Consider the following 15,549-nt stretch of genomic DNA (forward strand, 5'->3'; position numbering starts at 1 on the left):
TTGCAGACCTCGGCAAGGTAGTGGAAGGCCTGTGCTGCTGTCACAGAGGATTGCTCTTCTGATTCCTCTTCACTTTCGCTGCTGTACTGTGCTGGCAGCACCTCAGCCACCAAGTCGTCCAGGGTGTCTTCCCTGCACACGCAGAGGTTATCATCGGCAGCCGCAAAATCACTGAGGTCAGCAGCTATGTTGTGTGCTTGGAGTGCAGAAAGCACTAGCCTTGCTTCATCGCTCTCCATTTGGAGGCAGTCTTCACCTTCATTTCGAGCGCAGTCAGGCAAGGTATCACTGGTGTGGCCTGGTATCGGAAGGCATGCTGGAAGCAGTTCCGTATCGTTGCCGATGTTACTGCACTCCATGCGTCAGCTAGCATTCCCACAGACGACAGCAGTGTTATGCTGTATGACATGTAATTATCCATGCACATTAGCATCCTCTTAAGGAGTAGCTTTCTGTAGTTTATCTTCAGACATTTGATTACCCCCTGATCCAGAGGCTGGAGGACAGCTGTTGTGTTTGGAGGGAGGAATTCAAGACGAATTGCCTCCAGCCCCTCCACGTCACCGTGAGCGGGACAATTATCCACTATCATCAGCACTTTTCTTTTATCGCGCTTAAACCGCACGTCAAGTTTCCGCAGCCAATCCTCAAACAAAGATTCCGTCATCCATGCACGTGTATTTGCTGCATAAGAAACGGGAAGAGTTCGGACGCCTTTAAAGCATCTCGGACGCTTCGATTTGCCAACAACGAAAAGTTCGGGCTTGTGACTACCATCCATATTGGCACAAACCATGACTGTGAGCCGCTCCTTGCTCAGCTTTCCGCCGGTGCAACGTTCCCCCTTGCGACACAATGTTTGCTGAAGAAGGCACTTGGAAGAACAGTCCCATTTCGTCAGCATTATAAATGTCAGCCGGGGAGTATTCAAGCAGTAGGCTCTGAAGACGCGTCTGCTGCCAGTCGGTAGTAACCGCCTCATCGACCGCTTCCGCTTCTCCACTTACTGTTTTGAAAGTGAGGCCATGTCGCTCCTTGAATCGCGACACCCATCCATCACTACAGTTGAAGTCTTCAATTCCAAAGCGCAAAGACAGTTGTTCGGCCTTCTCTCGCAGGATTGGTCCACTTACTGGTAGACTGCAGCTCCGAGCGCGCTTCAGCCAAAGAAAAACTGCCTTCTCAAGCTCCGGATGCGCCGCCTCCCTAAGCCTTTTTCTGTCGGGAGCGAAATGGCTTGCGTTGTTTCGCAGCTTGTCTTTCGCTTTCACAATCGTTGTCAGCGTACTTTTTGTGATTCCATACTTCAATGCCACAGAAGTCTTCTTCACTCCAGCCTCAACTTCTTCTATGGCTGCCAATTTTTCTTTCACAGAAAGGGTTCGGTACTTCCCCCGCGGAGACATGATGCTACCAACGCAGGCGAGCGACCAGGGAAAGAGAAGCACGAGCGGTCACGTGATTCGGAATCGGCCGATGCTACTCGCGTCACTTCGCACCTTTTTTTTTCCTTTTCTCGTGCTCTTTGTTTTTACGTCAGGTTTTACGTCAGTTTTGAGCGTTTTGACAAACGCAGGTGGACAGTTGTCATTTCCACAAGCTTTGAGGGTTATGTGTTTTAATTTCGAACTTCGTGCTTTGAACTGGCTAGCAAGCATGCTAGCAAACCACGGAAAGTTGAGCAACAATGTGCCCTTCGGGAGGCTTTTGTTTCGAACGTTTGTTTGTTAGGCTCTTGTTCGCTTTCTTTTATTTTTTTAGGCCATAATGCGCTTATTTTAACATTTTCCGCTGTTGTGGTGATATAAGAAGTCAGATTTTTCACCAGTGGTGGCAACGATAGCCGATAATTTTCCGGTATGGACAAGCAAAAAGTACGAATTAACCGAATTGCGGTGTTTGAATTAAGCGGCCTTAAAATACATTGAAAACATGGCAAGCCAACCAAAAATTTGATTTTTGTTTGAATTAACCAAAAGTACGAATTATCAGTTTGAATTATCGCGAGTCTACTGTAGTAATGTAATAATGTGGTAATGTACATTTAGTAATGTTTTATTATTAGCAAGTACACTATAAATATTGTGTATTTCCTGTACCCTGTACTTGATGCAAATAAAAATAATGTCAGGTATTCAGAAAAAGACTTATTTTCTGCCAAATAACACAAGGCTGTGTATGTGCGGGCCTAATATGTAGGCTTAGCCGTGCACTCCAACAAGCCAATAGGCCGGTGAACCAACAGACCCATAAGCCCACAGACCCATAAGCCCACAGACCCATAAGCCCACAGACCCATAAGCCCACAGACCCATAAGCCAACAGGCCCATATGCCAACAGGCCAATAAAGCCAACAGACCCATAAGCCAACATGCCAGATTTCCGCATAGCCAACAGACATGGCCTTGTTGGAATTGTTGACTGGGCTCCCCTGCTATCCCTAGTGCCTATGCCATATTCCCCCACTGCCTTGTCTCCAGCCTGCTTCTTGCCTACCGTAGCATTGAAGTCGTCCATCAGTATAGTGTATTTTGTTTTCACTCTACCCATAGCCGATTCCACGTCTTCATAGAAGCTTTCGACTTCCTTGTCATCGTGACTGGATGTAGGAGGGTAGACCTCCACAACCTTCATTTTGTACCTCCTATTAAATTTCACAACAAGACCTGCCACCCTCTCGTTAATGCTATAGAATTTCCGTATGTTACCAGCTATATTCTGAATAATCAGGAGTCCGACTGCTAGTTTTCGTCTCTCCGCTAAGCCCCGGTAGGACAGGACGTGCCAGCTTATTAGCACTGTATATGCTTCTTTTGGCCTCCTAACTTCACTGAGCCCTATTCTATCCCATTTACTGCTCTCTAGTTCCTCCAATAGCACTGCTAGACTCGCCTCACTAGATAACGTTCTAGCGGTAAACGTTGCCAGGTTCATATTCCAATGGCGGCCTGTCCGGAGCCAGCGATTGTTAGCACCCTTTGCTGCGTCGCAGGTCTGACCACCGCCGTGGTCAGTTGCTTCGCATCTGCTGGGGACTGAGGACCGGGGTTTGATTGTTGTGTTCATATAGGAGGTTGTGGCGAAGTACTGCACCAGAATGGCCAATCCTGCTCTTGTGAGGGAATGCGTTACCGGTTCTGGTCACCGTGATCAGGCCGCACTCCAGGCCTTTTATGCAATTTTATCAACAGGCGAATTTTTTTTAATCCGGTGGAAAATACGCGGCAGCGGGATTCGAACCACGGGCCTCTTGCACGCGAGGCGGGTGTTCTACCATTACGCCACCGCTGCCTGTCATTAAACAGCTGCAATTAAGCACTTTGTGTTGGGCGTCTTCATCTGCTGTCTTCGAAGTCTTGCAATCGTCTTGTGATACTTGCAATTTTTCCCTTGAGTATGCGTGATGTCCTTTGGCTGTACAGTGTATTTTGAGGAAAAGGTGGAGATTCCTGAAATATGCAGAATGACAGACAGAAGGCAAGGATTACTGGAGGCTTCAACGCTCTTGAAGGTAGACGCTAGGTTCCTTCGTATACGCAATACTGGAGCCTGCAAAGCTTTATAATGGAGATGCTGCGTTCCTTCATGTAATGCGTATTTTTTTGGTTAAGCAAGCACTGTTATATTGGCTAAGAAACAAGGAATGTTCTACGGTAACGACTCCATACACAATTAAAGCATGCAAACACATATCTTCACCCCAATGCAGAACAGCTAACAACGCTCGAGCGCACATAGCCTGCTACAGAGGTTGAGAGAGAGCGCATCATTGCCATACTGCAAATACTGCACGTGTACCGCTTGAAAAATATCTACATTTATTTTGCAAAAGTAGAGCACCATACTATTGCAACAGTCACTGCGTGTAACATAAAGCTCGCAGCCCCGAACGGCATGTGTAAGTAGGCCGCATTCCTTAACGAACCATTTTATTCGATTTTCTAACTTCGTCATTGTATCGAACATGCCTCGCAGCTCGGACGCTACCACGTCGCTGTTATTGCTGGCACCACCACTCATTGCTGCTCATAAAAAAAAAGAATGCGATGTGATAGTCAACGTATACCAAATTTGCAGCGGCTGTTCATGGCTGCAAGGCCGCTGTCACTCGTTCATGCGGCTAACAGCTACATAACGTAATACGAAGAGAATAAGTCGTTAACCATGTGCAAAAGAACTTGCAGTGGCCTCACCATGAAACGGCGACGAATCAGATGCTGGCAGAAGAACACAGCAACGATCCTCAGGTGCATTTTACAGAAAGAGCCCGGCGGCGCGGCCGGACTAGGCTCGGCACGTGTTAGGTCGTGCCCAGCGGTCGTGCCGCCTGTCAAGCTGCTAGCCCCATCCGCAGCCACAGCCGCATTTTTCTTCATGTGCTCTGCCACTTAGCGGAATCGACGAAGCTCCATAGTTCGACAGCGAAATGGCTCGAGTGTCCACTCTTGTCGTTTACTATGTTAATCTATGGTTAGCGCAGGGAAGGAATTTCGCTTGCGGAGGCTAGACGGGGCATGTGGCGAGAGCGTCTCTTTTGGTAGCGGCCCTCGTCTCCAGAAATCGCGCATTCGCGGCAATGAAATATATGTACCGATGCTATTAATGAATATATTTGAACAATTCTTGCGGCAGAACACTCGCTAGAGGGCACCTGACTACTTAACCTCGATAAGATATATTTGCTATGTGGCCTGGTGAGGGGCCCTTTAAGACAGCAGTCATCTGCTAACTGCTTGCGCAAGCAAGATCTGCTGATAGCTCAGAAGGTCCGCGGACAGTCCGCGACATCAGGTCCGTGAAGAACGAACGCGATTCTTGCCGCTCTCAGTGTGGAGGGCGGAGCTTTCCAAGCTTTTCGAGAAAATCGCACGCGGGACGGCGGTCCGAAGCAACCGGGACTGTCGGAGACTGATAATCGTAGAGGCCCAGTAGCGTAGCAATACTACTGTAACAGCCTCACAGTCGCACAGCAGCAGCGAGCCAAGCTTTCTCCTTTTTGACTCGGTAAAATCTTATCGCGGAGTGTGCACGAAAAGGAAGTGGTGCGAGGGTGCACAACCGAGCCCTAGAAGCTGGACGAACACAAAAATAGAGGCAGTTGTTGCTTGTTCTTCAGGAACGCATTACTCGCTTCTTTCTGTTGATTTCCAGCGGCGCGCGCGTCCCGCACAACACTGTGAATGACGAAATTGACATTTATTGGGCGAACCTGTCCCCACAAAGCAGGTTACATTCAAAGCACAACGATAGCGGCGAACATAGTCGGCGATCGTCGAAATCTGATAAGCGGGTCAAGCGCGTCGGCTTTTATACATGAGTGATAGAAATTCCAGTGTAATCGCTGGTGCTTGCGTGTCTTCCAGAAAGTACTACGCAATTCGCGTTGCGCATACATGTAATCATATTACCGAAGGTTTGGTGACAACAGACAGCGGTTAGAACTATCTATAACCTTCGATAAACTTCCCATGCATGCAGACACGTCCTGCGCTGAGCAATAACATTTGTTAGACGGCGAAACGTGGTCACTCGATAAACAAGTACACTTGTCAATATGCATGTTCACGTCTTGAACGTGCATGCGTGTGTGAATTCGTGTGTGCGCGCTTTTTGTGTCTCTGTATTTAAATCTGCGTGCTCGCGAGTGCGTGTCAAGCATAGGTGCGTTTGTGTATGCGTGCATTTTAGTGTACTTTTTTATTTATTTATTTATTTATAATACCCTCAAGGTACGGTTGTACATTGCCGAGGGGAAGGGCAAAGTAAATACAAAGGCAAATCACAAAATAAGGAAGGAAGGCAAACAACATGGCAAAAAACATCGTATACAAAATAAGAATGGTAAATAGAAACTTGTAAGCGTGGCAAAAATACATGGCGTAACAAAAAAAGAAAGAAAAGAACATACGATATAAAAATACAAGCCATAATGTAAAATAATGGCATAAAAAGCAGTTACTATACAGAACAAGCAAGCGCAACATTAATTTATAACATGAAACTTTGAAGTGTGCTTTTAAAGTTATTGGTGTCAATTATGCTTGTAAGTAATGCGGGTAAGTTATTCCATTAATTGCTCGTTTGGGGAAGAAATGAATATGAAAAGCCGATGGTGTTGCAGTGCGGAATGTTTACCTATTGGCGGTGGTCTATGCGGGATGAAATGTATGGTGGTGGTTTGACAAAGATAGAGCGCAAATATGTGTTGTGGTAGTAGAGGTGAAGGAGAGCTTTCATGTTAGTGACACTCGCAGTTCTTTGGTAGTTGGTGAGAATGAAACGGCCTGATTGATTCTGCATTGCCTCTAGAGACTGTATGAGGGTGTCAAGACCAGGGTCCCATACTGATGATGCGTACTCTAGTTGTGGACGAATGTAAGTTGTGTACAATAAGAGTTTTAGCGATGATGGTACTTGAGAAAATTTCTGAAGAAAGTCTCCCAGTGTACGTGTGGCCTTAGATGTTATGTGATCAATATGAGTTTTCCAGGATAGATTGCTGGCAATGTGAACCCCCAAGTATCGATATGACGTTACACAGTCTAGTGGGATGTTATTTAGCTTATAGGTGGGGCTTAATATACGTGCGTATATTGGGAGAACCTGTCCCCAAAAAGCAGGTTACATTCAAAGCACAACGATAGCGGCGAACATAGTGGGCGCATGCGGGGGCACGTGTAAATGCGCATTCGGAAGGACTTGCGTAGTACCTGTTTGTGTGTGTGTCTGCATGTGTGCGTGCATATATGTGTGTTTGTGTGTGTGTATTTGTGCTTGTATGTGTGTCTGTCAGCGTTTCTGTGAGCAACCTAGCGAGCCCTACCCTTCTTACACCTACTCTTGGGGACAAAGAACATCTACATTTTATTCAAACTCTTCAATTAGTCCTCAATCCAAGGACGACTGACACTGCAATTATTGCATTATCAGTACAAAAAAAGCGCCTGAGACGTCAATATTACCTCCGCAAATTCTGTCTCGATAGCACCGTAACCATGAGCAGGGCTCCATTAGGAGCTCTAACTGTTCACCTTCGTTATCTCCATTCCCGAGGTGGCAGCAAGCGAAAGGCGGAAACCTTCATACCAGCGACGCACTAAATCTGTGCCATCATTGTGTCGTGCATATCGATTCAACGACCAAGCAAGAATCCGGGGGCACAAGTTCGCTGCCATACTCACAAATAAAGCTTTAAACAACATGCTTTGGAAAAAAATATGAAGGAAACTTCACCGACGCTTACGACACTCCGTAATGCTATATTCGAACAAGAATCCGTGGTTCCATTTCGCAATATATCGCCTGGCGTGGACGACCTGTCTGGTGCGTCACGTTGCAACACGCTGCCTCTCACTACAAACTGCAAACGCGCTGCCTCGAGCTACAAATGCAAGCAAACGCGCTGCCTCGAGCTACAAGCTGCAAATGCGCTGCCTGTCTTTACAAGCTACAAACGCTCTCCCTCTCGCTACAAAATGCAAACGCGCTGCCTGTCTCTACAACTTGCTAACGCGCTCCCACACACTAAATGTAGCAAATGCGCCGCCTCTCACTACGAGCTGCAAACGCGCTGCCTCTCGGTACAATAGTTGCAAACGCGCTACTCCCGCTAGTATGCGCAAACGCTCTGCCTCTCGCTACAAGGTGCAAATGCGCTGTCTCTCGCTACAAGCTGCAAACGCATTGTCGCTCGCTACAAGCTGTAAGCAAACGCGCTGCGTGTCGCTACTAGCTGTAAACACGCTGCCTGTCACTGCAAGTTCTAACGCGCTCCATCTCGCTACAAGGTGCAAACCTGCTGTTTCTTGCTAAAAGCTGCAAACATGCTGCCTTCGCTACTAGCTGCAAACGCGCTGCCGCTCGCTACAAGCTGCACACGCGCCGTCTCGATACAAGCTGCAAACGCGCTGTCTCTCGCTATTAGGTTCAAACGCGCTGCCTTTCGCTACAAGCTACAAACGCGCTGCCTCTCGCTACAAGGTGCAAACGTGCTGCCTCCCACTAGAAGGTGCAAACGCTCTGCCTCTCGCTACAAGTTGCGAGCGCTGCTCTTGCTACTATAGGTGCAAACGCGCTGTCTCTCGTTACTGGGTACAAATGCGCTGCCTCCCACTAGAAGGTACAAACGCGCTGCCTCTCGCTACAAGCTGTACACACGCTGCGTCTCGCTAATAGTACAAATGGGCTGTCTCTCTCTACAAGATGCAAACGCGCTGCCTCTCACTATCAGCTTCAATCGCGCTGCCACTCTCTACAAGGTGAACACGCGCGGCCGCTCGCTACAAGCTGGAAATGTGCCGTCTCGCTGCAAGCTCTAAACGCGCTGCCACTCGCCACTAGTTTCAAACGCGTTGCTCTCGCTAGTGGAGGTTCAAACGCGCTGTCTCTCGCTACCAGGTGCAAACGCGGTGTCTCTCATTACTGGGTACAAATGTGCTGCATCGCTCTTCAAGCTGCAAACGCACTGCGCTCGGTAAAAGCTGCATACGCGTCGTCTCGTTACAAGCTGCAAACGCGCTGACTCTCGCTATTAGGTGCAAACGCGCTGCCTCTCGCTACTAGGTGCAAACGCGCTGCCTCCAGTGAGAAGGTGCAGACATGCTGCCTATAGCTATTGGGTGCAAACGCTCTGCTTCTCGCTACAAGCTGCACACAGCTGCTTCTCACTACTAAGTAGAAATGCGCTGTCTCTCTCCACAAGATGCAAACGCGCTGCCTTTCGCTAGAAGCTTCAAATGCGCTGCCTCTCGCTACAAGGTGCAAACGCGCGGCCGATCGCGACCAGCTCAAAAAACGCGCCATCTCGCTATAAGCTGCAAACGTAGCTGCCTCTCACTACTGGTTGCAAACGCGTTGCTCTCGCTACTAAAGGTGCAAACGTGCTGCCTCTCTCTACAAGGCGCAAACACGGTGCCTCTCGCTACAGGATGCGAACGCGCTGCCTCTCGCTACAAGGTGCTAACGCGCTTCCTATCGCTACACTGTGGCAAATACACTGCTTCTCGCTACTACGTGCAAATGCGCTTCCCCCCTCTACAAGGTGCAAACGCGCTTCCTCTCGCTACAGGCTTCAGGCGCGCTGCCTCTGGCTACGCGGTGCAAACGCACTGCCTCTCGCTACAAGTTCCAAGCGTTGCTCTCCATACTATAGGTGCAAACTCGCTGCCTCTCGCTACTAGGTTCAAATGCGCTGTCTCTCTCTACAAGATCCAAACGCGCTACCTCTCGCTACAAGCTTGAACGCGCTGCCTCTCGCTACAAGTTGCGAACGCGCGGCTGCTCGCTAAAAGATGAAAACGCGCCATCTCGCTACAAGCTGCAAACGCACCGTCTCGCTACAAGCTGCAAACGCGCCGTCTCGCTACAAGCTGCAAATGTGGTGCCTCTCGCTACAAGATGCATACGCGCGGCCGCTCGCTACAAGCTGGATGTGCGCCGTCTCGCTGCAAGCTCTAAACACGCTGCCTCTCGCTACTAGTTGCAAGCGCGTTGCTCTAGCTACTGTAGGTGCAAACGCACAGTCTCTCGCTACAAGCTTCAAACGCGCTGCCTCTCGCTATAAGGTGGAAATGCGCGGTCGCTCGCTACAAGCTGCAAACGCGCTGCCTCTCACTACAAGTTACAAGCGTTCCTCTCGCTACTATAGGTGTAAACGAGCTACCTCACGCTAGAAAGTGCAAACGCGCTGTCTATCGCTACTAGGTGCAAACACGCTGCTTCTCGCTACTAGGTGCAAATGCGCTGTCTCTCGCTACAAGCTGAAAACGCATTGTCTCTCGCTACAAGCTGCAAGCAAACGCACTGCGTCTCGCTACAAGCTGTAAACACGCTGCTTGTCAATGGAAACTGCAAACGCGCTGCCTCTTGGTACAAATACAAATACGCTGCCTATCGCTACAAGTTGCAAACGCGCTCCATCTCACTACAAATTGCAAACGCGCTGCCATTCGCTACTATGTGCTAACATGTTGTTTCTTGCTACAAGCTGCAAACGCGCTGCCTTCGCTAATAGCTGCAAACTTGCTATCTCTCGCTACCAGGTGCAAACGCGCTCTCTCTCGTTACTGGGTGCACAAGTGCTGCACATCTCTTCAAGGCGCAAACGCTCTGGCGCTGGCTACAAGCTACACACACGCCGTCTCGCTACAAGCTGCAAAAGCGCTGTCTCTCGCTGTTAGGTGCAAACGCGCTGCCTCTCGCTGCAAGCTTCAAAAAGCGCTGCCTCCCAATGGAAGGTGCAACCGGGCTGGCTCTCGCTAGAATCTGCAAACGCGCTGCCTCTGGCTACAAGGTGCAAACGCGCTACTTCTCGCTACAAAGTTCTAACGCACTGCCTCTCGCAACAGACTGTCAAGGCGCTACTTCTCGCTTTAAACTGCAAACGCGCTGCCGCTCCCTTCAAGCTCCACAAGCGCCGTCTCTCGCTACAAAATGCAAATGCACTGCATCTCTCTACTAATTGCGAACACGCTACTTCTCGCTACAAGGTGCAATCTGGCTGCCTCTCTCGACAAGCTGCAAACGCGTGGCCTCTCGCTACTGGCTGCAAACGCGCTGACTCTCACTAAAACATGCAAACGCGCTGCCTCTCGCTACTAGGTTCAAATGCGCCCCTTCTCACTGCAGCATGTGAACGCGCTACTTCTCGCTACAAGCGGTAAATGCGATGTTTATTGCTGCAACCAGCTAACGCGCTGCCTCTCGCTTCGAGTTGCAAACGCGTTGCCACTCGCTACAAGCTGCACAGGCGCCGTCTCGCTAGAAGCTCCAATTGCGCTGCTTCTCGTTACAAGGTGCAAATGCGCTCCATCTCTCTACAAGGTGCAAACGTGCTGCTTCTGTCTACAAGATGCAAACGCGTGGCCGCTTGCTACGATCTGCAAACACGTTGTTTCTCACTACTAGGTGCAAATGCGCTCCCTCTCTCTACGAGATGCAAACGCGCTGCCTCTCGCTATAAGATGCAAACGCGCTGCCTCTCGCTACAAGCTGCAAACGGGCTGCTTCTGGCTAGTAGTACACTGTAAACGGAAATAACTCCGAGGTGGGAGTATACTGCTTGTCCTATAGCGACCCCCCGGTTCGGAGTTTATTATGCTCCGTATGATCGGAGTAGAATTTTTATTCCGTACGAGCGGAATTTTTGCGTGGAATTATGGGAGTTTTTTTTTCTGTCTTTTCTTCATTTTTTGCTTTGAAATTGACGGAGTTTTTTCGAGGTGCAACGGGAGTATAAAAACAGGCATCGCGTGAGTTTGCGCCAACATGTTGACATGCAGAGGCTGGTGGTGAAATTTCGAAATATGCACACGAGACCGCGTCAAATTCGACGAAACAAGCCAATGAAAGCACATATATGATGACATATATAAACATTCCAGAAACGCCCAATACACAAATTTGAAAGACATCCCACGTACACGCGATAGTCAAGAAGCAACGGTGCCAGTATATATAGCCACGATACTGTGTGCCTCGAAACCGCCTAGGGAGCAGCTGTGCTGTTTTCAGAATTATGACTCACGTGCTCGTTCATACGAGACCTGCCTCTTTGAAATTAACAGAATACCTTAATCAACACAAAACTGGTAATTCAAAATAGTGAGAGAAAAAAGTAAATTGTCTTATTTTTCAAAATTATCATGCCATTCTGTGAGTGCTGAAGCAACTTCGCACACTGCCGGCGTTCGCGGCCAAAAAGTAGTGCGTTAGTTACAGAAAACAAGAAAAATGTAAGTGCATGTGCTGCATAGCAAAATTAAATTTTTGCGATGTAGTGGTAGCGTAGCAAGAAATTATTACGTGTGAGCATGATCCGCAGCAGCCGACGTACCACCGAAAAATGCGCAGACATACATTTTATACGCCGCACTACTTGCTCTGCGTCCAAGCAATCTGTCTCGGTTGCGAAAAGGAGCTACATCGCTATCTGTCGAGTGAATCCCTAAACTCGGAGCCAGCAAGCATGCGTCTAAATCAGTGTCTCGGATAGAGCGTAATGTTAATGCAATATCGGAAGCAACGACGTGACCAAAACCTATACGCGCGATAAAAATTCGATTCACATCGCTCAATAAGAAGCTCTATTTTGAGCACGCATACTTATGTCCTACCGTTTTTATTCGGGCGAGGATATCCGTTCACAGATAAATAAACACAGTTGCTTTCACTCCGGTCTTTCTCACTGGCAACACAGCACCGCAACGAACTTGGGTTACGCCATTCATGCGCTACTAGCACGGATGTCGTCGCTCGAACAGTGACTGCTGTTGCCATTGCTACGCGGTCCTTTCAAACACTACACTGGACGTTGTCAGCATGTACTCAAAAGGACATACAAGTCGCATTTCACGTACTGAAGAACACAAGACAGGGTGACGCAGCACGAAAACACAGCCAGAACGTGAGCCGACATCACGAGCCAGTGAGCAGCTTCGAGGTACACCTAAGCCTTTTTCCGCACTTGAAAACGTGGCTCTTGCAAACATCGGTGTCAGCAAAGTGATCACAGCTAATGTACTTGAAGCTTAGATACAGTGAGCTTCCGGCGTGCCTATAACACTTTCTGGAAGGAGATGCGGGAAACTAATTGACGAAACGCTTTCACGGAACGACACTTCACAGACGTAAACAAACCGTCAGCCATGAGCACTGCCCGCTCCGCCGAACGCGCCCGGTCGCTGGCGAGGCGCACAGCCTCATGGGAAGCGCCACGTGACCAACCTGTATCGGCGGAGGGGAGTTTTCTAAAACTCCCTGTCGGAGTTTCACGGGAGAATAAGATTTTTTAGCGGAGTAAAATCGCGTCATGTCGCCTTAATACTCCCGCAGCTAGCCAGCGGAGTGAAACGAGGGAATGGCGGTGTTTTGCTCCCATACATCGGAGTAAATATTTGAGGAGGGGAGGTTTTAGGGCATATCACCTCTTAAAAACTCTCAGCTGGGTTTATTTTCGTTTACAGTGTAGCAAACGTGTTGCTCTCGCTACAAGCTTCAAACGCCCTGCGTCTCTCTTCAAGATACAAACGTGCTCCATCTCGCTACAAATTGCAAAATCGCTGCTTTTCGCTACTATAGGTGCAAACCTGCTGTTTCCTTGCTAGAAGCTGGAAACAGGTATTAGCTGTTTGCAGCTAATAGCTTCGCTATTAGCTGCAAACGCTCTGTCTATCGTTACTGCGTACAAATGCGCTGCACCTCTTTTCAAGCTGCAAATGAGCTGCTGCTGGTTACAAGCTACACACGCACCGTCTCGCTACAAGCTGCGAACGCACCGTCTCGCTAGAAGCTGAAACGCGCCATCTCGCTCCAAGCTGCAAATGTGCTGCCTCTCGCTACAAGGTGCGAACGCGCGGCCGCTTGCTAGAAGCTGGAAATGCGCCGTCACTCGACAAGCTCTAAACGCGCTGCCTCTCTCTACTAGTTCTAAACGTGTTGCTTCGCTACTGTAGGTGCAAACGCGCTGCCTCTCGCTACAAAGTGCAAATTCGCTGCCTCTAGCTACAAGCTTCAAACGAGCTGCCCCTCGCTATAAGGTGCAAACGCACGGCCGCTCCCTACAAGCTGAAAACGCGCTGTCTCGCTACAAGCGGCAAGCGCGCTGCCTCTCATTGTAAGTTCCAAGCCTTGCTCTCGCTACTATAGGTGCAAACGCGCTGCCTCTCGCTACAACGTGCAAACACGCTTCCTCTCACTTTTAGGTGCAAACGTGCTGCTTCTCGCTACAAGCTGCAAACACGCTGCTTCTTGCTACTAGGTACAAATACGCTGTCCCTTTCTATTAGATGCACTCTCCCTCACGCTACAAGCTTCAAACACGCTGACTCTCGCTACAAGGTGCAAATGCGCTGTCTCTCGCCACAAGCTGCAAACGCATTGTCTCTCGCTAAAAGCTGCAAGCAAACGCGCTGCGGGTCGCTACAAGCTGTAAACACGCTGCCTGCAGTGTCACTGCGAACTGCAAACGCGCTGCCTATGGTGTGAAAATGCAAACGCGCTGCCTATGGTGTGAAAATGCAAACACGCTGCCTGTCGCTGCAAGTTCTAACGCGCTCCATCTCGCTACAAATTGCAAACGCGCTGCCAGTCGCTACTAGTTGCAAACCTGCTGTTTCTTGCTACAAGCTGCAAACACGCTGTCTTCGCTACTAGCTGCAAACGCGCTGTCTCTCGTTACTGGGTACAAATACGCTGCATCTCTCTTCAAGCTGCAAACGCGCTGCCGCTCGCTACAAGCTGCACGCACGCCGCCTCGCTACAAGCTGCAAACGCGCTGTCTCACTAATAAGTGCAAACGCGCTGTCTTTCGCTAAAAGCTACAAACGCGCTGCCTCTCGCTGCTAGGTGCGAACGCACTGCCTCCCATTAGAAGGTGCAAACGCTCTGCCTTTCGCTACAAGTTGCAAGCGTTGCTCTCGCTACTATCGGTGGAAACGCGCTGCCTCTCGCTACTAGCTGCAAACGCGCTGTCTCTCGCAACCAGGTGCAAACGCGCTGTCTCTCGTTTCTGGGTACAAATGCGCTGCATCTTTCTTCAAGCTCCAAATGCACTGCCGCTCGCTACAAGCTGCACACGCGCTGCCTCTCGCTACTAAGTTCAAACGCGCTGCCTCCCACTAGAAGGTGCAAACGCACTGCCTCTCGCTACAAGCTGTACACACCCTGCTTCTCGCTAATTGGTACAAATGCGCTGTCTCTCTCTACAAGATGCAAACGCGCTGCCTCTCGCTATCAGCTTCAAACGCGCTGCCACTCGCTACAAGGTGAACACGCGCGGTCGTTCGCTACAAGCTGGAAATTGGCCGTCACGCTACAAGCTCTAAATGCGCTGCCTCTCGCTACTAGTTCCAAACGCGTTGCTTTTGCTAGTGCAGGTGCAAACGCCCTGTCTCTCGCTACCACACTGTAAACAGGTTTGACCCTTTTAGGGAGTTTTGGCCTCGTTGCATAACTCAAGCCCTTAAGGGAGGACAAGATCCTCCCTTCGAACGGAGTTTTTTTTCACCTCCTTGTGTTTGGTGGTTTTATGGGGAATTATGGGAGTTTTTGAATTCTCCTTTAAACACCAACCCCTGAGCGGTTGCAGGAGTCTTTATGGGGAACGTTGGGAGTTTTTCATTCCTCTTTTGGACACCAGCACTATGGAACTTTTTATGAGGAGCTTTGGGAGCTTTTACAAGTTGACATGGGTATTTTATTTTGCTGCTTATGGGAATTTATAGGAGAAACGATGGGAGTCCTTACGTACATTTTCGGAAACGTTTGGCTTCTTAAGGGAGTGTTGAAGGAGACCTTTGGGAAATTATTTTGCCTCTTTGTAGGAGTGCTTAGGTGTAAACATGGGAGCAACTGTTCCCATATTTTGGGAGCTTTGCTTAAGGGAGCAATTATGGTTAATTTTGAGAGTTGAATTTTTGCTTTTTATGGGAATATATAAGAGAATGTTTGGGAGTTAATTTTTACAGCTTTAGGGAGCTGTTTTATTAAGGGAGTTTTAAACAGATGTTTTGGGAGTGCATTTTAGCTCTTTATTAGAGCTTTTACAGGTA

At 49.0% G+C, this 15,549-nt stretch overlaps 1 protein-coding gene across 16 annotated transcripts in view; it reads left to right on the plus strand.

The window, feature by feature from the left end:
* LOC135908735 (uncharacterized) overlaps positions 1 to 15,549 on the plus strand; it is a 1,076,237-nt gene that overhangs the window by 439,697 nt on the left and 620,991 nt on the right. The gene's annotated exons all lie outside the window — the stretch shown is intronic.

The sequence above is a fragment of the Dermacentor albipictus genome, unplaced genomic scaffold (assembly GCF_038994185.2).
Source record: "Dermacentor albipictus isolate Rhodes 1998 colony unplaced genomic scaffold, USDA_Dalb.pri_finalv2 scaffold_18, whole genome shotgun sequence".
Taxonomy (NCBI): Eukaryota; Metazoa; Arthropoda; class Arachnida; order Ixodida; family Ixodidae; genus Dermacentor; species Dermacentor albipictus.